General features: G+C 42.1%; 1 long non-coding RNA gene across 1 annotated transcript in view; it reads left to right on the plus strand.

The window, feature by feature from the left end:
• Window positions 1–4,262: 4,262 nt before the first annotated feature.
• LOC134736322 (uncharacterized) overlaps window positions 4,263–24,964 on the plus strand; it is a 149,338-nt gene continuing 128,636 nt past the window's right edge. The window contains exons 1-2 of the long non-coding RNA XR_010120282.1: window positions 4,263–4,724; window positions 12,558–12,768. This is a non-coding gene — a long non-coding RNA (uncharacterized lncRNA). The remainder of the gene's footprint in view (window positions 4,725–12,557; window positions 12,769–24,964) is intronic.

A 24,964-nucleotide genomic window follows, 5' to 3' on the forward strand; every position in this document is an offset into this window, starting at 1 on the left:
ATATTTTTTATATATGTCTATTTCTGCACTTATAACGTTATATCATGGTTAATTGAGTGTGTGTGTGTGTGCATCTCCTATCTCCCATGTGAACTGTGAGCTCCCTGTAGGGGGGTGGGGGATGGTATCTTTCTCATCGTTACACCTCCAATGCCCAGTATAATGCCTGGAGTATGATTGGTCTTCCATAAAATTAGTTTAATATAAGAATGAGCAAGTGGGTAAATGAATGAGTGACTGAAATTGCTGCAGAAGATAGGGTGGGACCTACATCGACAGCCCACCCATCTTCCACCCCTTTCTTGAGACTTCCAGTATAGCGGGAGGCATCTTACCTGATCCTCCAACAATCTATTTGTTTCATACACCCTCATTGGTATTCCCCCAACCCCCTCATCCTACCTTCTTTCTAATACTTCCCTTCCAGGCCAGAAGAGCATAAGGATGAGATTGCTGAAAGATGCTCAGCATTTGAGCAGAGACAGGTTGCCACGGCAACCATCCACAAAAAGGGTGGCAGCATGTGCTACTATTTCTCAGACCTGGCTCTCAGCCTGGCCCTGGCTGGTGGGAGGCAGCAGAGAGACGCTGTGTAGCATTTCCACATTACAGTTTGTGCTGCACCCCATTGCTTCCTCATTTCATGCTGCGGTTGTGAGTTTTACAGTTTGCTTTTCTGTAGGAATTTTGTTTTCTTTAGGTTTGTGGTGGTAGAGGCAGGGAGGAATGAGCAGACTGAACCCAAGCCATCTTTTAAAATGTTTCTAAATTAGCAGGAGTCTACCCTTGGTCTCCTGTTTTTATCCCACAGAAATGTTTTGGGGATTAATGACAGGAAGCCCTGCTTAGTGCTTAAGAGCTGCTTTGTGAGGAAAAAATCATTATTGTTGAGCCAGAAACAAGCCCCAGGTGTGTTGCATTCAGACCTTGAGTAGAGGATAGGGCTGGGAGGACTTGTTCCTGCAGCTTTGGGCTTTCAGGCCTGTTGTTGTTTACCGGGTCTTTCACCAAAGTCACATGGGAGACAAGTTTGCATTTCCTGTAAAAACAGCTGTGGGAGGCTTCATTACAGTAAGTAAGAGTCTAGTGATAGATTCTAAGAACTCAGTACCAGGAAAAGCTTCTGTTTCTTCATGAATCGTGGCTTATTTTTTTTTTTCTGCTAATGGACAGTGGATATCATATAATTGCTGGAAGTTCTGAGCTACATATTATGTTCCAAATACTAGTTTCCTTTTTTCTATTTTTTTTTGGTTTTTTATATTTATTTTATTTTATTTTTTGAGACAGAGTATCTGTCTGTTGCCCAGGCTGGAGTGCAGTGGCACAATCTCGGCTCACTGCAACCTCCGCCTCCCGGCTTCAAGCGATTCTCCTGCCTCAGCCTCCTGAGTAGCTAGAATTTTAGGTGTATGCCACCACGCCTAGCTAATTTTTTTGTATTTTTTAGTAGGTACTGGTTGTCACCATGTTGGCCAGGCTGGTCTCGAACTCCTGACTTCAGGTGATCTGCCCACCTCGGCCTCCCAAAGTGCTGGGATGACAGGCGTGAGCCACTGTGCCCAGCCCCAAATACTATTTTCCTTAGCCAGCAGTTCTTATTACAATATATTTTATTACAAGCATGTAATAAAATACGTACTAAAAATATAATAAAATGTAATATTTTATTAGGAATATTACAATATACGTCTTTTAGCCATTTTGGACCTGTGAATTTTTTTTTTTTTTTTTTTTTTTTTGAGACAGGGTCTTAATCTGTCACCCAGGCTGGAATGCAGTGGCATGATCTCAGCTCACTGCAGCCTTGACCTCCTGGGTTCAAGCAATCCTCTCACTTCAGCCTCCTGAGTAGCTGAGACTACAGGCACACCATCAAACACAGCTAACTTTTTAAAATTTTATTAGAGACAATGTCTTGCTTTGTTGCCCAAGCTAGTCTCGAACTCCTGGACTCAAGTGATCCTCCCGCCTCAGCCTTCCAAAGTGCTGGGATTATAGGCATGAGCTACTGTGCCTGGCGGGGCTGTGATTTTATTAGAAATTACCATCTATCCTTTTGGTAAATGAGATTGGGACCAGAATGTACCTGGTATGTTGAAGAATCTTATAATGACATATTTGCCCCATAATTTCCACTGACTATGCCAGGTTGAGTCTTCATCTAACAATATAGCCTTTCCTTTCATTTGAAAAATGACTCATTTGGTTTTAAAACTCAGTCTTGTTCTTTTATTTTTTATTTTTTTATTTTTTGAGATGGAGTTTCGCTCTGTCACCCATGCTGTGAGTGCAATGGCACAGTCTCTACTCACTGCAACCTCCGCCTCCTGGGTTCAAGCGATTCTCCAGCCTCAGCCTCCCGAGTAGCTGGGATTACAGGCACCTGCTACCACGCCCAGCTAATTTTTGTAGTTTTAGTAGAGACGGGGTGTCACCATATTGGCCAGTCTGGTCTTGAACTCCTGACCTCAGGTGATCTGCCTGCCTTGGCCTCCAAAGTGCTGGGATCACAGGTGAGAGCCACCACGCCAGGCCAGTCTTGTTCATTTAACATTTCAGTCTCATTTCTTGTTCAAATGATTCCTTCTCCTCAACCATCTTGACTCCTTACCATCTTCAATATACTAGACTTGAGAATCTACTGGCCAAGAGCCAGTGGGGAATGGGAGATGGCAGAATAGCAATTGCCCGAGGAAGAGTTGTAATCCCCTGACCTAGCTCTTATCTGTCAGTTCCCATAGGCCAAGCTGACAAGAGGCCACCCCAAGCAGTTCTCCACGAGTGACCCCTTTGAAAATTTAGCCACTTTGTCTGGCAGCATTGCAGCTCATGGCAGCATCCTCTGCCCACACCGTTGTGGTCTTGCACATGGCCGTAACACAGAATCATCTTCTGACCCTGGCCATCTCTTCTTCACTTGGACGTGTGTTCCTTATCCCTTTTCTCATCTATAAATTTATCCCGACCACGAGGCACCCCTGGAGTCTCTCTGAATCTGCTGTGATTCTGGGGGCCGCCCACTTCGCAAATCGTTCATCGCTCTATTAAAGTGTAAATTTAATTGGGCTGAAGTTTTTCTTTTAACACAGCACACCAGCAGGCCTGAATGCCTGGTGGCTATGAAGAGAACACAGTGTCGGTGAGCCCCAAACATCATGGGTGATTCTCTGATGCTCTCCTGAGAGGTGACAGTCTGCTGGCAGCCCTCGCAACCCTTGCTCCCTCTCGGCGCCTCCTCGGCCTTGGCGCCCACTCTGGCTGCGCTTGAGGAGCCCTTCAGCCCGCCACTGCATTGTGGGAGCCCGTTTCTCGGCTGGCCAAGGCTGCAGCCGGCTCCCTCACCTTGCAGGGAGGTGTGGAGGGAGAGGCTCCGACGGGAACCCGGGCTCTGCGCGGCGCTTGCGGGCCAGCGTGAGTTCTGGGTGGGCGAGGGCTCGGCAGGCCATGCACTCGGAGTGGCCGGCCCCGCCGGCCCGGGCAGTGAGGGGCTTAGCACCTGGGCCAGCAGCCGCTGTGCTAGATTTCTCGCTGGGCCTTAGCTGCCTCCCCGTGGGGCAGGGCTCAGGACCTGCAGCCTGCCATGCCTCAGCCTACCACCTCCCCGCCCCCCACTACGCCATGGGCTCTTGAGCAGCCCGAGCCTCCCAGATGAGCGCTGCCCCCTGCTCCATGGTGCCCAGTCCCATGGACAGCCCAAGGGCTGAGGAGTACAGGCTCACGGTGTGGGACTGGCAGGCAGCTCCACCTGCAGCCCCCCTGTGGGATCCACTGGGTGAAGCCAGCTGGGCTCCTGAGTCTGGTGGGGACTTGGAGAATTTTTATGTCTAGCTAAGGGATTGTAAATACACCAATCAGCACTCTGTATCTAGCTCAAGGATTGTAAATACACCAATCAGCACCCTGTATCTAGCTCAGGGTTTGTGAATGCACCAATCGGCACTCTGTATCTAGTTAATCTGGTGGGGACTTGGAGAATCTTTATGTGTAGCTAAGGGATTGTGAATACACCCGTCAGCACTGTGTCTAGCTCAGGGTTTGTAAATACACCAATCAACACTCTGTATCTAGCTAATCTAGTGGGGACGTGGAGATTGTAAATGCACCAATCAACACCCTGTCAAAATGGACCAATCAGCTCTCTGTAAAACAGACCAATCGGCTCTCTGTAAGATGGACCAATCAGCAGGATGTGGGTGGGGCCAGGTAAGAGAATAAAAGCAGACTGCCAGAGCCGCTGTGGCAACTTGCTCGGCTCTGGTTCCACGCTCTGGCAGTTTATGTTCTTTTGCTGTTTGTAATAAATCTTGCTACTGCTGACTCTGTGGGTCCACACTTCTTTTATGAGCTGTAACACTCATCGCGAAGGTCTGCAGCTTTGTTCCTGAAGCCAGCAAGACCAGGAACCCGCGGGGAGGAATGAACAACTCCAGACGCGCTGCCTTAAGAGCTGTAATATCGCGAAGGTCTGCAGCTTTACTCCTGAGCCAGCGAGACCACGAACCCACCAGAAGGGGAAAACTCCAAACACATCCGAACATCAGAAGGAAGAAACTCCGCCTTTAAAAACTGTAACACACACCGCGAGGGTCCGCAGCTTCATTCTTGAAGTCAGTGAGACCAAGAACCCACCAGTTCCGGACACACTCACACACTTCGGTTTGGAATTGTGAAAAGAGGAAGCAAAATAACTTCACAAATGCATCATGTCTCCTCCTCCAAAGGTACCTCTCCTCAGGCCCCCGTTGTGTGGACTAGGGTGTGTGGGAGGGTGGAGAACATTTTGCCAGCCTGGCGGTTCTCATCAAGCCCTGTGGTGCGGCAGCCGGGCCCAGCCTTTGCAGATCCTAGGAGGCAGATTGTGGGCTGCTATTGGTTTTGTTCTTAGAGATGACCCTTGAGTCACAATTCTGGGAAAATGGAGGGAAAATCACATATCCTCCATAATCTCATTCCTGTGAAATTAGTAAATTGTCAAAAATCGTTTCCAGTGTCCATGAAGGGTTTATGGCACCAGAAAAAAACAGGAGAATTCTTTTGATTTATTTATTTATTGGTAGGCCTCTCTTTTGCAGATGTCAGACCTTCTTGTTTTAAGGAAAGGACATATGATTTCCAGTCTTTCGTCTACCTCCAGCAGAAAGTGGGTTCACCTGCAGCTCAGAACTTTATGGCATCTATTTTATAGGCTACAGAGAGATGCATTTGGTTTGTTTGCAAAAGGCTTTTTTCCTTTTTTTTTTTTTTTTTTTGAGACAGTCTTGCCCTGTCGCCCAGGCTAGAGTGCAGTGGTGTGATCTTGGCTCACTGCAACTTCTGCCTCCTGGGTTCAAGTGATTCTCCTCTCTCAGCCTCTTGTAGCTGGGATTACAGGCGTGTGCAACCATGCCTGGCTAATTTTTTGTATTTGTAGTAGAGACGGGGTTTCACCATGTGGACCAGGCTGGTCTTGAACTCCTGACCTCAAGTGATCTGCCCGCCTCAGCCTCCCAAAGTGCTGGGATTGCAGGCATGAGCCACCATGCACAGTCCCCCTTGTTCTTAAGTTGTGCCCAAGTCCATGGTTGCTAGACAGCTCTGGCTAGATAACATTGGCCAGAAAAAATTTCCATGTTCTTTTCCATCTAAGAGATGGGAAGCATGCTCTGTGGTGAAGTTCAAAAGGAACTTGCTGTAATAGATGAATGGTGCTTATTAGGAGCAATTGTGCAAATCCCTATCAAAAAAGGACAAGAGGCATAGAAATCTAAGGGGGAACAGTTGTCTTGGTACGGCTTCTCTAAATCTAGTTTAGATGTTACAGCTGCTCTGTGGCTATAGTATTATTATCAGAATGTGTTGACAGGAGTTGTGCTGGGGGGAAGCCCACCTCCTGTAATAGATGTGATGGAGTGGGCAGGGGTGGAGGAGTCTCACTTAGAGAATAAGATTATTTCTATTGTAGTTACCTGAGGAACACAAACATCCTTTAGAACTTCAACTGAGATCAGTGTCCCCAGGTAAAGATTATAGCTATCATTTATCTTATACTAACCATGTGTGAGGCTTCATCTTAAATGGTTGTCAGGTGTTAGCTTACATATTCCTTACAACAACACCTGAAATAGATCCTATTAATGTCCCTTTTTATAGATGAAAAAGCTGAGGCAAAGAGAGGTTAAGTAACTTGTCCAGGGATACACAGTGAGTAAGCAGTAGAGTGGGGATTTGAATGTGAGTAATTTCCCTTCAGAACCCCAATTCCTAACTCCCTACTATGTTGTTACTGCGTTGGTATAGGCAGGATTCTTTGGATTTGGGGTGCAGCAAACTAAGCTAGGGGATGAAACCCACAAGCTGTTGGAGCAGAAACTGTACAGTTTCTGCCTTTTTTTTAACTTAAATGTTTTTCCTATTTGGTTTTCTTTGGTATTAACTATCCCCTTTTTAGCTTAATGAGGGAGTCCATGAGAACTGGATTTTTACAGTTGGATCAGAATGACACAGAGGGATCAGAGTGACTTCAGGCCACTGTGGTGACAGTAAGGCAGGGTTCAAGTGAGACAACACCGAAGGTGACCTGGTAAAGGAAGGCACGGTCAAGGTTGGTTGGCTGTCTACAGATGTTCCCATCTCGACATTCTCTTTCTGTGGCCAAACTTGGAGTTCCTGGTTTGATTTTCTTGGAGAACACAGAATTTTTTAAGATACCATCTTCAGAAGAAAGTTATAAATTAAACATACAAAACACACATACTGTGTTAGTCTGTTCTCACACTGCTATAAAGAACTGCCAGAGACTGGGTAATTTATAAAGGAAAGAGGTTTAATTGATTCACAGTTCAGTATGGCTGGAGAGGCCTCAGGAAACTTACAATCATGGTGGAAGGGGAAGCAAACAGATCCTTTTTCACACGGTGGCAGCAAGGAGAAGTATGAGTGAAGGAAGGGGAAAGCCCCTTAAAAAACCATCAGATCTCATAAGAAATCACTATCACAGAACGGCATGAGGGTCACCACCCCCGTGATTCAATTACCTCCCACCGGGTTGCTCCAAGGACACATCGGGATTATGGGAACTGCAATTCAAGATGAGATTTGGGTGGGGACATACCCAAAGCATCTCTCTCTCTCTCTGTCTTACACACACACACACACACAAAAAAAAAAACTGGGAAAGGCTAAGTTAAAAAGGAGAGGCTGAACTTTGACTAAGTGGGGAAAAAAGTCTAGAATATCATCTACACAGTGGTTCCTGAAGTGCACCTGCAGTTCGTCTAGTGGATTCCTGTTAGAGTAGCTCCTCTGTGGACCATCATTTGGGGGAACGAAGTATTCCATAATAGTGTCACAGCTAACAAAAATTACCTCTTTTAATATTGTTTTAAAATTTGTGCACTTTTGCATGAAAAATATCTTGCAAGTGATGTATCTACCTTATATCCTGATGGTGGTGGTATTTACACAAATATATACAAGTGTTAAAATTCTCAGAACTGTATAGCACCCCTCATCAATTTTACTGTATGATTTTTTTTTTTTTTGAGACAGAGTGTCACTCTGTCACCCAAGCTAGAGTGCAGTTGTTCGATCTCAACACACTGCAACCTCCACTTCACAGGTTCAAGTGATTCTCCTGCCTCAGCCTCCCGAGTAGCTGGGACTAGAGGTGTGCACCACCACACCTGGCTAATTTTTGCATTTTTAGTAGAGACAGTGTTTCACTATGTTAGCCAGGCTGGTCTCCTGACCTGAGCTCAGGTAATTCATCCATCTTGGCCTCCCAACGTGCTGAGATTACAGGCATGTGCCACCACGTCCAGCCCTATATGATAATTTTTAAGATGAAAAAATTTTAAGGGAAAAAATTTCTGCATCTTTTGAGGGAAATGTTATGGGAATATTTTTAAAGGGAAATTCCCTTAGTGTTTACAGCAGGTTGGAAGAATTTTTTAAATTAGAAAAAAAAGGCAGGCTTGGCAGTGGGGAATGTCCCAGCTTTCCTCAATGAGATATTGTGCATATGATTTTACCTCTTTCGTGGGGTTTGAGACATTCATTTGAGGAGCAGGCGACTGATGTCCCCCTGGGTAGAGGCAGTTTTACAGAGAAGCTAATGAAGCTTAAGCACCATGACTCCTCATCTGCACAGGGCCATAAGTGCGGGCTCTAGGCGGAAAGTGTAGCATGTTCTAAGTGGCAAGGGGAAACAAGGCTGCATTACAGAATTTTTTCCATGTACATGTTTCTGGTAAATTTCAGAGAGATTGCAGAAGAAAGAGACCAAACTCTCCAGAGTTCCAGGAATTTGGTGTGTGTATATTTTCCCATTATAGATAAATATTCACTTTTGTCCCTAATTTTTATTTATGTATTTGTTTTTTGTTTTTTTTTTGTTTGTTTGTTTTGTTTTTGTGACAGTGTCTTGCTCTGCCATCCAGGCTGGAGTGCAGTGGCATGGTCTCGGCTCACTGCAACTTCTGCCTCCCGGGTTCTAAGCAATTTTTCTGCCCCAGCCACCTGAATAGCTGGGACTACAGGCATGTTAATATTGTATTTTTAGTAAAGATGGGGTTTCACCATGTTGGCCAGGCTGGTCTCGAACTTCTGACCTCAGGTAATCCACCCGCCTCGGCCTGCGAAAATGCTAGGATTACAGGCATATGCCACCCCACCTGGCCTGTATTCTTTTTCTTTAAAAAGATCTATTAAGTTATATAAGCCACAAAACCTGAGTCCAGCCCTGTTCAAGGTACCTCTCAGAGGTATCTTGGGCATTTCATAACCCAGCATTGCTGCATTCTAGTTATTGGGTTGATTTTTTAAAGAGGATTTTTGTCATTATTCCTCCTTTTCCTGTGACAGTATGCCTAATGCTAATAGTTCAGACATTTTATTTGCTATTTATTCCCCTTCTTCTGACCTGTTGGAAATGAGAAAATCATATAGTGAAGTTTTTCATACTTAAACCCTGAGTGAGAATTAAATACAGTTTCCTGTGTTTGAACATAATGCCTAAAACTTTTCTTTACTCACTTCCCAGCTCCCACGTATACTCATGTGGCTGATATTGCTATGCAAGTTATTACCACTAGAGTTAAGTTTCTATTATATTTTGCTTGGTAAAAAAAAGACATTTTGAAAAAAATAAAAGGAAGTAGGGTGTTAGGACATGATAATTTTTAAAGACAAATTCTAAGCCTTTAAGCTGTTTATTGCAGCCATCTTGATCTCAAATCACCCAATAGTGTACGTGCAGTTACAAGCAGTGGACTTTCAATCAGTATTTGTGCATTTGGTTTCAGACGGCCCCAGGAACACCTGGCTGTGTCTATTTCAGGCTCTGCCTGTAATAAGCGATGGGAGATTTACTAAGTCACTCTTTCTCCATTGTATGGTCTCTAATGCTCTTCCCACCTCTGTGATTCTTTGTCTACCTCTGGAATTAGGGAATGCGTGGGCCTTTGTTCCAGGTATTTCTGAGGTGTCACTGCAGCTTGTGGCCAGCAGGGGGCTGTGGCATTTAGTGGCCCTCCAGGTTCAGGTCTGCAGAATGCAGAATTGACAAAAAAATAGAAGATGTCCATCCATCCTCAGAGATTAGTAGTGAGCACTGTTCTTTCCAAACCTTATTCTCCATTTTCACCTATGTCTGATGTAGATTCCAGTAATAAATACTAATAACTATTAATATTAACTACTATGTATTACTAACAACAATCATTTGTACTCACACAGTACTTTAGTCCTAATCTAGACAACATTTCTTTCCAGTTGCCTGACAGAGTTTGTTAATGCAGAGGAAGAGGACTGGAGAGGACAACAGTTTCTCCCAGTCCCATCCATGGAGGGAAGACATCCCTTCTTTCTACGCATCACCTAACATAGCTCTAATGGGTACAGGATGACTCATGAGTTTCACGTCCATGCAGTCACCCACATTCTTCTCTGCCCCCTTCTAAAGGACAGAAGATAAGACTCTACTGATTAAAAAAAACAAAACAAAAAAACAAACAAACAAAAAAAAACCCTTTCTTGTGGCTCAGGCCTATAATCCGAGCACTTTGGGAGGCCGAGGCGGGTGGATCATGAGGTCAGGAGTTCAAGACCAGTGTGGCCAAGATGGTGAAACCCCATCTTTACTAAAAATACAAAAGTTAGCCAGGCATGGTGGTGGGTTCCTGGAATCCCAGCTACTCAGGAGGCTGAGGCAGAGAATTGCTTGAACCCGGGAGTCGAATTTTGCAGTGAGCCGAGATCACGCCACTGCACTCCAGCCTGGGTGACAGAGCAAGACTCCATCTCAAAAAAAACAAAAAACCTTTCTTTTCTAAGTGATGATGTGGCAGTAAATTTAGTGAAAGAGCATGGATCCCTGATAAGAAACTTGAAATCTAGGTTTTGCCACTAAGCTATAATATGACCCTGGCTCACTCAAGGCTTCCCCTTCCCTTTCCTCATCTGGAAAATGTGAAAATGAGCTTTCACAACACAAGGACCTCACTTAACATATTTGCATGTTTTTTCTTTGTTTTTAAAATAATTATTGTTATTGCCATCTATGTAGACCATAAGATTCTGGAGGGTCCACAAAGTAGAGCTTAGCATCACCACGTACCTAACTCACATTACACATCATCAGTGTAATGCACTGATAATAACGTGGTTCATACTGTAATTCACCAAAAAGGAATGTGCAACATGGCAGGCATTGTGTTGGGCATTGTTTTTGTATAAATTCAACAGGGTCATAATCTCTGTTCTCCAAGACTTTACAGGTTAGTTGGGGGTTCTGGAGCAATGCTGTGAATATCATAAATGTAGGGAGCACAGAGTTCCCTATCTCATACTAGGAGCCAGAGAAGACTTTAGGAGATGACACTTGAACTAAATCCTGAAGGATGATAGGAGATAGGGAGATGAAGAAAAACAGCAAGGGAGCATTTCAGAGGGGCAAGAACAGCATAACCACCCAGAGGTACCCTGTTGATTAATGCCAATCTGAATGTTTTGTGAAAAAAAAACAAAAAGCAATAGAGCCCTCTGGTCCAGAAGTCAGGAAATCTGGATTCATGTTCCAGCAATGCCAGCAGCTTTGTGAAACTGGCTCACCCATTCACATCATTGCTCTAGGCCTGTTTATTCATCAATCTAGTAGGAAGGCAGGCTGGATATCCTTGAGGATGGCCCCAGCCCTAACTTTTTATGGTTTTATATCATGAGTTGACCCTAAGAACCCAAATGAGAGTTCTGAGCTTCCAGTGACATTTCAAGTTGGTTGGCACCCCTGAGGTCATCGGCTAAGTCTTAATGAATATGGTGGGATGAATTATACCTAGCACAGCACAGCTGTTCAATGTTTGTGTGAATAACCTGAACTCAGCTATTCTCCTCCTCCTCTCAGGAGTGGATGGAAATTGGAAATCACAATCATCTTTTAGAACCAAGGAAATCTGACGTGTGACGTGTTGGCCAGGCAGCACGGTGCAATGTGACAAAGCAAGGAATATTGGATTTGTGCTTGAAGTTGTCTTGTGGGAAAAGTTAGAAAGCTAACCCTGCCTCCTGTGTGGCCCCCAATATTTTTGATGGATTAGGATCTCCTACACACACTTGGATTCTGGAGAATTAAGTCTTTAACCTTGAACTTGGCTCTTGAAAGGTCTTGAAATCCAGTTTCTTCTGACTGCCTTGAAATCCTGTTTCTTCTGACTCACTCTGGTAGGATACCTACCTTTGTATTGTATGTATTGGCCTACTATGAAAAGAAAAATAAATTCCTAGGCTGGAATGAGGGTGGCTAAGCAGGATTAGTCCTGTCCTTTTCTTATCCTCAGCTGCTCAGTGTTTCACTAACTGGTTAAAGCAGAGAGGGCCTGTATGATCCTGTGTCCCCTCCTCCCTAGACTCCTTCTTGTCTCACTTTCTGGAAATAGCTCCTGTCCTTTGTGGATTGGATCTTTCCACTCTTTTTTTTTTTTTTTTTTTTTGAGACAGGGTCTCTGTCACCTAGCCTGGAGTGCAGTGGCATGGTCTCAGCTGACTGCATCCTACGCCTCCCGGGTTCAAGTGATTCTCCTGCCTCAGCCTCCCGAGTAGCTGGGACTACAGGCACACACCACCATGCCTAGCTAATTTTTGTATTTTTAGTAGAGATGGGGTTTCACCACGTTGGCCAGGCTGGTCTCAAACTCCTGAATTCAAGTCATCTGCCCGCCTTAGCCTCCCAAAGTGTTGTGATTACAGGCATGAGCCACTGCTCCCGGCCCCTTTCACCTTTTAGATCTGGTTACTAACAGCCAGCCTTGATGTCATCCCCAGAAAGAAGCCCCTTCCCCATTTCTGCCAGAAATCAGCAGATAAGTCAAGGAAAAGGGAATTAGGCCAGGAATGAAGACTGTCATTCCTTTGTCAAATAATAACATATGGCCAAGGGCCTTATTCTCTGAAGCTGTTTAACAGAAGGTGTCAAGAGAGGTTTTAAAAACACGAGGCAGTTATGGGAATTGGGGAAATGTTGCATGACATTTGAACATTATTTATTGTTCTTCTAAATTGATTCCCCTGCGATCTTACAGGGTCAAGTGGAGTTTGCCTATGAATTGTGAGGAAAAGTTCTACCTAAAACAAATGATCTCAAGAGAGAGCCTTACAGGCAAAGTGAACCATGCCTAAGAGGATGTTCTAGGAGTAAAACGTGGGAACTTCAAGTACTTGCTGATTACTAATGTCCCATCAAGGAAAATGTGGAAGGAAAAGGTAAAGGGAGATAAAGCACCAGTAGCCAGGGTGAGTATATTCAAGGATTTCTCCTTGGAGCCAAATGTCATTAACTAGCACCTTGTTTCCACTGTAACATCTGATTCCAAAGAAGATGTACTAAGTTTGTTTTTCTCTCAGTCATAACCCTTGAACTGCATTTAAGCCCACGTGAAGCCTCCGTGTTTATGACGGTGTCTAGCGTAAGACTACCAGCTTGGGAGAACCTTTGTACATGATTACTGATGTTACTATTGTATGTTACTAAGGATGTGTTGGGCGGGGTGCTTGAAATGAGATTAAGTTATAGCGAAGCTAATTGTTGCATCAGCTGGAATTGATGAGGGATGGGTCAGCTGTTGGGGAGAAAGTCAAAGCCTGGCCTTCCTGGCCCTTGGGAAACTGCTTTGGAAAAGGGAACAAAATGACTCCCTGCCTTAGAATGATGACAGCAGTTAGGAATCTGTATGTGAGTCTTTGACATGGGGCAAATATAAGTTCAGATACAAGGTGTTGCCTGTTAATTAGAAACTACAGCTACTGTCTTTAGAATCCGTTGGTTGCCTGGAAGGCAGAGCTGCAGAGGTAGTGTGGGGAGACTCTTGACCAATGGGATGAAAGCAAGGTCTTCCAGGGCCGGGTGCGGTGGCTCACACGTGTAATCCCAGCACTTTGGGAGGCTAACGTGGGCGGATCACCTGAGGTCAGGATTTCAAGACCATCCTGGCCAACATGGAGAAACCCCATCTCTACTAAAAATAAAAAATGAGCCAGGTGTGGTGGCGCATGCCTGTAATCCCAGGTACTTGGGAGGATGAGGTAGGAGAATTGCTTGAACCCAGGAGGCGGAGGTTGTGGCGAGTGGAGATCGTGCCACTGCACTCCAGCCTGGGCAACAAGAGCAAAACTCCGTCTCAAAAAAAAAAGAAAGCAAGATCTTCCTTTTCTACACAGTGTGCTTCTTGGCCTGTATTCAATCCAGCATCTTGAGGCTAAATGCAGCCCCACTGGAATAAGAAGCATCAGTTGTGAGAAATAGAAGATTGTATTTATAACAATGCATGAGGCATAGAGAACTATTTTGGAAGGCATCCTTTCTGATTATTTTTGTACCATAATTGGAGCCAACTGCCATTTTGTACAAGTCATCAATGAGCTCCACAGTACCATGGAACATTTTTGCCTTGGACATCCTGAATGTGACACTGGCGTTGTTCCCTGTCAGGTGTACCATTGAGATTACCTTGTAGGAGGTGAGGGGCAACCTCGCTACCACTTTTTTGCTGCAGGCATTCCCTATGCTCTGTTGGTCTCTCTGCCTCTGTGTTATGAACAACATGGTTATAAGAACCTGTCCTTTTAATTTCTATAGTCTCTCTGAATAGAGATTTTTCAGATAAATTTCTAATTTGGTTGAGTCAAAGGCAACTCTGAGAAACCAATGTATCCCCCAAATACAATCCACTCCCACAATGCGCCCTCTAAGACAGTGATGCAAATTTTTTTTTTCAGAAGCGGGATCTCATTCTTGCCCCAGCTTGGAGTACAGTGATGCAATCACAGCTCACTATAGCCTTGAACTCCTGGGCTCAAGTGATCGTTCCACCTCAGCCTCCCAAGTAGCTGGGACTACAGGCACATGCTATCACTCCCATCTGCAAAACAATGAGTCTTAAACTTTGCTGCCTATTATAGTCAACTGGAGAGTTTAAAAACTCCAGGTGCCTAGGGTGCACCCCAGACCAGTTTATCAGATTTTTCTGGAACAGGGACACAGTCCTCAATATTTAAAAACAAAACAAAACAAAACAAAAAAATACCCTGGGTGATTACAACATGGAGCCAAGTTTAAGAACCAGTGCTCAAGAATCCCCAGAAATTTGGTGTTAGGACTGAGGACCTGGGTGATTGCTTCAAAAGTGAAGACTCTCAGGCAAACGCATTTCTCTTTAGCCCCATCAGTCACCTGCATTTGCCTGAGACAAGCAATAAGAGTGAAATGGCCTTACGATTGTAAATCTTGATGCCTCCAAGACAACGTGAGGTGCAGCGTGCTCCCTCAGAGCCCCTACCTTTGCTTCACAAATAGTGTAAATATGTCTCAGAATATGGATCGTAGCTAAAAGGCTGACCTGCCTATCTTAACTACATAGCTAAGCAGACATTTTAAGCATAAGACAACACAAATAAATATTTCTGTCTATCTACTTACCAGGTAGTTTTCATAATAAATTTACAGAACCATGGTCCTGCTTTTTGAAAAAAATCCCCCATTCATGATTGGAAAAGTGGTTGAGTAGCAGTAAACACCTACACACACACACACACACACAGAGGAATGAATGGGTTTTTAACACGACAGCTAAAAAGATTATCACAAACTGTTCTGGGACCAATCCCCTGTTCACACCCCCTCAATTATCACCAATGTATCAGATGCCATTTTCACCTGCTTCTGCAAAGCAGAGTAAGGCATCAACCCTCTCTCAACATAGCTGTTTCATTTGAGGCTTGGATTTGCTGGCTGGGGGGCCAGGGAACATAATCTCCCTCATATCTACTTTCCAACGTTAAAGAACACCCAGGAGCTGAGCTGCCCGCTTGGTAGAGGATGGGGGTGGGGCACAGGGAAGTGGCAGTAACTGATGCCTAGTTTTGCTCCTTAGGGTGGTGGCTCTTGAAGAAACTGAGGTCAGCCTGTGCACACAGCTTAATGAGAGTGTCACTTGCTGGGGGTTGTGGGGAGGGAGTGGGTACAGGGCAGGTGAAAAGCGACATTTGTAGACGGTTCCTGGACGTGTGTGAGGCTTCTTGCTCTATAATATGAAGCAACACAGGAGTAAAATAAGGACTCCTTGAAAGACAAATGTGTGATCCCCGGGGGAACCTGGAAATTTCTGAGGCAGGAGATTCTTGGAAAAAACTGGCTGGTAAATCCTTGAAAGCATGGCCACTACAGATTTGCGGTGGTAAATGGGACTACTTTTGTATTCTCATATATAGGGTTAAAAAAAGAAAATAATTGAAAAAAAAAAAGCACAGAATAGTAATATTTAAAAGGTACAAACTCTCTGAAATCCAACTACCAAGAGAAAAGCCTTATTAACATCTTCCAAATAGTTCTATACAAATATATATATATACACACACAGAAATATACGTGCAATATAGCTACACATTTTCACAAACTTGGGGCCTAATGTACATGCTGTTCTGCAACTGGTTATCTTTCAGTCAATAATTAATTAGTCCTGGCACCCTCTTCAATAAATGGTGCTGGAAAACTGGATATTCATACGCAGAATAAAACTAGACCCCCGTCTCCCACCATATACAAAAATCAACTCAAAATGGATTAAAGACTTAAATGTAAGACCCAAAACTATAAAACTGCTAGAAGAAAACAGGAAAAATACTTCAGGACATTGGTCTGGGCAAAGATTTTATGGCTAAGACTTCAAAAGCAAAGGCAACACAAGCAAAAGAAAGCAAATGGTTCTACATAAAACTAAAAAGCTCTGAAGAGCAAAGGAAACAACAGTGAAGAGACGTAAAATGGGAAAAAAATTTGCAAACTATGCATCTGACAAGATGAATATATAAGGAACTCAACAACAAGAAAAGCCCCTCAAAAACCAAAAAACAAATAATCCCATTAAAAAGTGGGAAAAGGATCTGAACAGATATTCTCAAAAGAAGATAAACAAATGGCCAACAAGTATATTTTTGTAATACTGAATATCACTAATTATCAGGGAAAACAAAACCACAATGAAATGTCATCTTACCCCAGTTAAAATGCCATCAACAAGACAAAAAATAAATGCTGGTGAGGATGCATAGAAAAGGGAATTCATACACATTGCTGATAGAAATGTAAATTAGTACAGCCATTATAGAAAGTGGTATAGAGGTTCTTCAAAAAACTAAAAATAGAACTACTACATCATAGTAATCCATGCAGTCTCACTACTTGCTATTTATTCAAAGGAAAGAAAAATCAGTATATCAAAGGAATAATGCATCCCCGTGTTTATTACAGTACTATTCCACGATAGTCAAGATATAAAATCAACCTAAGTGTTCATTAACAGATGAATGAATTCTAAAATGTAGTATATATACACAATGGAATACTATTCAGCCATTAAAACATGAAATTCTGTCATTTGCAGCAACATGGATGTAACTGAAGATCATTATGTTAAGTGAAATAAGCCAGGCACAGAATGATAAATATTACACGTCCTCATTCATATGTGGGAGCTTAAAAGTTGGTCTCATGGAGGTAGAGAGTAGAAGGATAGTCAGCCGAGGCTGGGAAGGGTGTTTCGGGGGAGAGGGAGGAGAAAGGTTTATTAATGAAAACAAGCATACAATTAGATACAAGGAATAAGCTTTAGTGTTAGCTAGCACAGAGGGTGACTATAGTTAACAATAATTTATTGTATATTTCAAAATAGGAGAGAAGATCTGAAATATTCGTAACACAAAGAAATGATAAATGTTTGAGGTGATGGATATCCTGATGCCTCTGACTTGATCATTACACATTGTGTACATGTATCAAAATATCACAGGTACTCCATAAATATGTATAATTATTATGCATCAATAAAAAATAATTACTTTTAGAAAACACAGTCCTGGATTTGCTCTATGTCAATAAATATGCATCCATAACATTTTCAGTGTCTGTAGACTGTTCCCTAGTATGTGCACGTAATTTGACTAGCTGCTTTGTTTTTTGTTTTTTGACATAGTCTGTCTGTATCATCCAGGCTGGTCTTGAGCTCAAGGGCTTAAGCAATCAGCCTGCCTCAGCCTCCCAAGTAGCTGGGATTACAGGTCCACAAGCCACTGTGCTTAGCTGACTAGACACTTTTTATGAATAAAGCCACTAACAACTATTTTGTATATGTCTTTTTTTTTTTTTTTTTTTGGACATACAACTTTATTTCTCTTGAAATGCACCTAGGAGACAGATTGCTGGGGCTACAAGCTATCAGTCTCCTATTGGTGGCCCCTGCAGTAATTCTCGTACTGCTAGAATGTAAGCTCCGCAAGGGTAAATACCTTTCCTGTTTGCCTCATAGATGAATTCCAAATGCCTGTCTGCTCAGCCTGTCTTAACAAAATCCCATGGGCTGGGTGGTTTAAGCAAAAGAATTTATTTTTCATAGTTCTGGAGGCTACAAGTCTGAGATGAAGGTGCCAGCAGGGTCAGGTTGTGGTGAGGGTTGTCTTCCTGGCTTGTTGGGTTCTTGCAGTGTCCTCACATGACAGAGAGAGCAAGCTCTGGGGTGTCTCTTCTTCTAAAGGTACTAATCCCAGCATGAGGGGCCCACTCTCATGACCTTATCTGACCTAATTACCTCCCAAAGGCCCCATCTCCAAATTCCACCACTTTGGGAGTTAGGGCTTCAACATATGAATTTGAGGGGGACACAGACGTTCAGCTCGTGTGTGTTCCTGTTTAAAGACATATTCTGTAATATATAATATTGATTCATGAACACTAAATACAGGGCTAACACCACTATAACTCATGCCTGAATGAAGTTTATCTAACAGTATCTTCTCCGTAAGGAACATCACAGCCTTCTTGAACTATGATGTACCTTATCACAGGTACAGTGATGGAGGTTGACATAACTTCAGCACTATGCTTTAGGACTATTTTAAACAGTGAAATGACCAACAAAAAGCACAAAAATGTGAAAAATGTGGCACTAAATAGACCATGAAAAGGATACTTGTTTGCAGTATAAGAGGAGAAACAAGAAGGCAACACATTACCTTGTTCAATTTCAGCTGGGAATATGTATCCTCAAAGCCTTTGCTGCCCTACGTGTTCAGGAATGACTGTGAAAATGCTCTGAGTAATAATCTTGGAGTTATAAATAAATTTTAGTGAACAGGCAAATTCACAAACAATGAGATCAACTGAATTTTCATAGGATACATTCTCAGAATTGGACTTGTTGAATAATAGAGTATATACACTTCAAGTACTAATAGATTCTGTCATATATCCACCCCACTTCATGACGAGGTGTATTAATCTGCTTTACCAACAATGGTATACTAGAGTGTTTATTTCCCACATTCTTGTCAACCCTAGACCAAACCTTTAACTTGTATATTCACAATGCCTAGCGTGTTGCCTGGCATGTAGCTGGTGCTTAATTGATGATTGTTGATTTGTTAATTGATTGCATAAAGAATGAATGAATACTTCACTACAGGCTCTTTATTCCTGCCCATTTAGCTGTAGATTTTCTAACTTTCTCTGTGTTTAATATTGACAGTAGTTTCTGGATTACTTCTCTGAGTATTTTCTACCCTGACCTTTAATGAGTCCAAAGAGCAGTGGGAAAGCAAAAATTCTGAAAAGGAAGGATGACTCAAGGGCCCAGCTTTTTCTCCACAAAGTACGAGAACTACCAGCAGAAAACACAAATACCTTTACAAAGCTGATAGGCAATTGATTCTTCATTTCAGTTTATGAAATATTTTTCAAACCATTTTTCTCCAGAAAGGACAAGAACTACTAGCAGAAAGCACAAATACCTTTACAAAGTTGATAGGCAACTGATTCTTCGTTTCAGTAAATTATAAAACATATTTTAAACCACAGACAACTCTAATTAACACCAAAGAAGATTAAGTATGAACACAAGTTTTTTGCTAACTTTAATGAATTAGTTGGATTGCTGGAGCATTACTCAACACTGGAGAAATAAAGGACAGATACATGCTTCCCAGTCTGCTGAGCATGATAATGAGGTCTCCACCTCATTTGCAGGGAAAACGTTCTTCGGTGAGCATCTAGAACTGACTGAGATAATGAATCTATGCCCAATTTTCCCCAATTTTATTAATAGATTATTTTACAGACAAATGCAATTATAAATTAGCTATTCAACAGCACACAATGGAATTCATGAACAAATTTGGTTAAATGCTTTTCTTGATTGTACTGTGTGTATAACATGTTTAAAACAGGGATATGATTCTTAATTTACACCATTAATTAATGTTTGCACACATTGTATTAATCAATTCCCTTTGCCAGAAAGAGTCCCAGTTGTTTGTTGGTATGTCTGTATTAGCATTTGCTTAGCATCTCTGATTACTAATCTGAAATCCCTAGAAAAAAAGGAGAAAATATTTTTTAAATTTGCATTTTTTACATCCAAATACTATCTTATGTTTATGATGTAGTAAAGGTAAAAAGCAGGTTCAAAATAATGTGAATTTATAACGCCAACTTTGTTCATCTAGAAGAGCTTAGAAGAATATATCATAAAATTTTGATCATGGTTATTTCCAGGCAATAGGCTGCCTGGTGACTTATTTTCTTTTTGCTTTCCTGTAGTTTTGGATATTTTTCTCCAGTGAGCATGTATTATTTGAAGAATGTTATATAGAGCCTTACACATACACATACAAAGTATACTGAAAACATATAAAGCATTTTATGGTTGCTAGGAGTCCTGATATTCAATAAATCCTTGAGCAAATGGACTATAAAAAATCTATCCCACCCCAGAATGGAGCTCTGTTTGCAACAAATACATTTAACTATATTTCAGATGTATACAATAACCTCACAGAAAGGGGTGGGGAGCTGACCTCAGCAACTTTTAAAAATGCTATTTTTATTAGAGGCTGTAAGACTAAAGACAAAAAGAACTCAGTATAAACACCTTACCTAAGTTGGCAAATTTGTTTCTTCAGGGCTTCTGGTTAGCAGTATATACTAGAGTTGAACAAATAAATACAACTTAGAGAAAGGAGTTACAAATATGCAAGAAGAGAAGGCTAGAATGTCCCCTATGCTGCCGAATTAGAGTAAGAGATACCAGTATAAACTTATGTTTATTTTATATCTGTATTTTAATATATTTTAGTACATATGCATGCAGGTAGCCAGATTCAGAAAAATATATAGATACGTGTGCATACATGTATCAGAATACACACATATATTTCCTTGCTATGTCAGATGACAGGGCCTAGAAGTAATGACACCCAGCATCAATAAACACAACTAGTGTCCAGATCTTGGTTTCTCAATTCTATGGCTCTTTGGGGCTGGGACAGGGAAAATGAGCTTGGGGATGTCAAAAGGACACAGGAGCCAATGTGAAACAGCTCCCAATGGCCAAAGCTTAGGACAATTTGAGCAAGAAAATGGTCATAATATAGGATTATAAACTAAAAAATTAAATATCCCTGAGTACACATCAATAAAAAATAATGAATAAATAAATGAGGAGGAGGGGCATATCTTTTGCGCAGAAGAATTCTAATTAATGTAGATACCGCCCCCTCTAGAAATTGAAACATAATTCTCCTCTTCTTGAGTGTGGGCTGGACTTAGTAGTGACTTAGTTCCAATGAATATATTATGGAAAGGGAAAAATAATACCATTGCAGTGGGGAAGCCTGACACAGAACACTTTGACCAAGTGCTCAAGGTCAATGTTGCCAGTGATAAGTTATGTTGATAGTATATACACACTGGTACAAGTGTGAGAAGGTGAGAAGGAACCTCACCTCCAGAACCCAGTTCCACAGTCTCATCATGAGAAAACTTGTCAGACAAGCCCAAATTGTGGGGCATTCTATAAAACACCAGACCAGCACCCTTCAAAACCATCAATATTATGAAAATCAAGGAAAAGTTGGGAAATTGTGATGAATTGGAGGAAATGAAGGAGACAGGACAACAAAATGCAAAACAGTATGCTAAAATGACTGTTGGAACAGTTTTTACATTTAATGAGAAATAGTAAAACCTGGTAAAATTGGAATAAAATGTAGCTGAGTGAAAAGTGTTGCACCAATGCTAAATTCTCAATTTTGATAAGTGTATCATGGTTATATACGATGTTAACATTCAAAGAAACTGAGGAAACTCCTCTGTACTACTTTTACAAATTTTCTGTAAATGTAGAATTACTCCAAAGTTTTAAAATATTTCAAATTTATTCTAGCACTTTATAGAATAGGTATTCTAATGATTTCTGCTATTCGAAGAAATGGCTTTTTAAGAACCACTATCTTGGCCAGGCATGGTAGCTCACACCTATATTCCTAACACTGTGGGAGGCTGAGGTGTGCGGATCACTTGAGGTCGGGAGTTCGAGACTAGACTGGCCAACATGGTGAAACCCCGTCTCTACTAAAAATACAAAAATCAGCTGGGTGTGGTGGCACGGGCCTAAAGTCCCAGCTACTTGGGAGGTTGAGGCAGCAGAATCGCTTGAACCTGGGAGATGGAGGTTGCAGTAAGCCAAGATCACGCCATTTCCCTCCAGCCTAGGCAACAGAGCGAGACCCCATCTCAAAAAATAAAAAATAAATAAATAAATAAATAAGCACTATCTAGTGGTTCACAATTTGACAACAGTGTGGTTAGTGGAGACTCACATTCCCTGGGTTTGTGCCCCTACTTGGCCACTTATTATATATGTGACCTCAGGTAAGGCATTTAACAGTGCTTCAGTTTAGAATAATAATACATCATAGGAATGTTGTGAAGATTAAATAAGATAACACAAAGCATATTTGTATTTGATAAATGTTAAATAACAGTAGTAGTAGAGATCTTCTTAAATGTCCCAGGAATAACCTAAAAACAAAAAATCAGGTTTTCTCCAAAATTCTCCTGGTTATGAGTCAGAAAATGGGCCAAAAAATCAGATGGATAAAAGGAGATAAAATTAACCTGACTATGATTATTATGTCCTAGTGGATACCCAGAGGAAACTAAATTAAGTAAAGCAAAAATTCATTTGATCCTTTTCATCTTCACAATGTAAGCTGGTCTTTCACTTTAATGTTAAAGAAATTACCTAAGTTGCTTCATTTTTTCTATTTTTTGTTTTATGTTTTTGTGGGGTCAGAAGGTCACCTGTGAGACGCCTTGCCCAGGTAGATGCAAGAAATATCTAGGACTAATTATGAAAAGCAATTATATTTTTCTAATATTCTTAGTATTGCAAAACTCTGGGGTGTTCCTGCAAGGTTAAATACCTAACCCTTGGATGCTTCACCTTTGGGCCTGATTAGTCACAATCATTAGTAAGCAGAGTTCAGATTTCACTTTTTTTTTTTTGAGACGGAGTCTCGCTCTGTCGCCCAGGCTGGAGTGCAGTGGCGCAATCTCGGCTCACTGCAAGCTCCGCCTCCCGGGTTCACGCCATTCTCCTGCCTCAGCCTCTCCGAGTAGCTGGGACTACAGGCGCCCGCCACCACGCCCGGCTAATTTTTTGTATTTTTAGTAGAGACGGGGTTTCACCGTGGTCTCGATCTCCTGACCTCGTGATCCGCCCGCCTCGGCCTCCCAAAGTGCTGGGATTACAAGCGTGAGCCACCGCGCCCGGCCCAGATTTCACTTTTTTAAAACTATTTAAGTAGGTACCTGATTTAAAAAAAAAAAACACTTCTGAAAAAAATCTGGCTTTTGGATCCCATTGGTAACAAAAGGAGGGAGGTTTTAAAGAATTCCCTTAAGATGCTGGTTCCAAATTTTAGGCTGCATCAGAATCACCTGAAGCATTTGTTAAAACACATAGTTTCAGGCGTACTGCCACAGTTTAAAATTCAACAGGCCTGCAATGGAACCTGAGAATAACATATCTAAGAATTTCCCAGGTGATACTGATGCTGCCAGTCTGACCATACTTTGGGGTACCACTGGTTTCAAAGAACTAATGTATTTTAGAACTTGTTTTACCTAATATGGGGAAAAGGTTTAAATTGGGGGGTGAACCTAGTAACCTGGTGAGCCTCAAGGGTACAATCACCTGTCATTGTTCTCTCCTGTGCTCTGAGCAGTGACACAGCTTTTTATTTTACCCCAAAAACTTTCCATGCAGAAGGTGTTTGCTTACTTACTGAAGTAGAATAGGCTTCCTTAAATGTTTTCTTTGTAAATAGGAATGCCAAGGGGTGTGTCTCTAGTTCAGCGGTTCTCAAATTTTATTGTGCATGAGAATCACTTGGAGAGCTTATTTGAAAAGTATATTTCTGGGCCCCACCCAAGAGACCTTGATCTATTCAATAATAATAGCATTTCTTATATACATTTACAATGAGCCAGACACTACTATAAGCACTTTACATGTACGAATTCATTTAATCCTGGTAAGAGCCCTATGTGGTAGCTACTGTTATTATTCCCATTTTACAGATGAGGAAACTGAAGCTTTGAATGGTTAACAACTAGTTAGCTAGTTATCAGCTAATCAGTAGTGGAACCTGGAGTACACCCAGGCAGTTGGCTCCAAAGCCTCTTGTCCATCATGACTCTACTGCCTCTTGTCTGAGATAAAGCTCCTTAATTTGAGCTCTCCAAAGAAACCCTAAAACAAAGACATGGATGTAAGCAGTTTATTAGAGTGACGGCCCCAGAAACACAAACAACAAAGAGAGAGATGAGGCAGGGAACATGTGCATTAATGAGCAGGTTGTAGACTTGGGCAACTAGGGCTCTACCTTACTAGGGATTGACTGAGGAACTGTGAAAAGCAAGCCTTAGAATTGCCCTACTGAGGGAGACAGAGAAGCTGGGGTATTTATCCACCAACTCCTTTCCTTTATTAGTTGATGGTTGTCTTGCTAGGCATGAATTCCCTGGCACTTAAAAATTTCTCTGGAGCCAGGGAAAGCCCTCAGGAAAAATAGAGAAGAGATTCATGTACAGAAACCATCTAGCTGCAGGCAAACTATGAGGTGAGTCATAGGGATGAAGGGGAGAACATCAGTAGGAATCTGCATTTTATTTTTTAATTTTTTTTTGAGATATTTCACTCTGTCACCCAGTCTGGAGTGCAATGGGGTGATCGTAGTTCACTGCAGCCTTGAAGTCCTGGACTCAAACGATCCTCTTGACTTGGCCTCCCAAGTAACTGGGGCTACAGGTGTGTGCTGCTGTGCCCAGCAAATTTTTTAAAAAATTATTTTTTGTAGAGACAGGTCCTCACATTGTTGCCCAAGCTGGGCTTGAACTCCTGGCTTCAATTGATCTTCCCACCTGCCTTGGCCTCCCAAAGTGCTGGGATTACAGGCATGAGCCACCATGCCCGACCAATATGCTATTGTCAGGTGGTGCAGAAAATACACTTTGAGAAACAGTCTTTTAATTTGAGGATGCCCTTGGGCTGTCCCATGTGACGGCTCAGGTCACAACAACAGAGTTCTAAATGGTATG

The sequence above is a fragment of the Symphalangus syndactylus genome, chromosome 1, assembly GCF_028878055.3.
Source record: "Symphalangus syndactylus isolate Jambi chromosome 1, NHGRI_mSymSyn1-v2.1_pri, whole genome shotgun sequence".
Taxonomy (NCBI): domain Eukaryota; kingdom Metazoa; phylum Chordata; class Mammalia; order Primates; family Hylobatidae; genus Symphalangus; species Symphalangus syndactylus.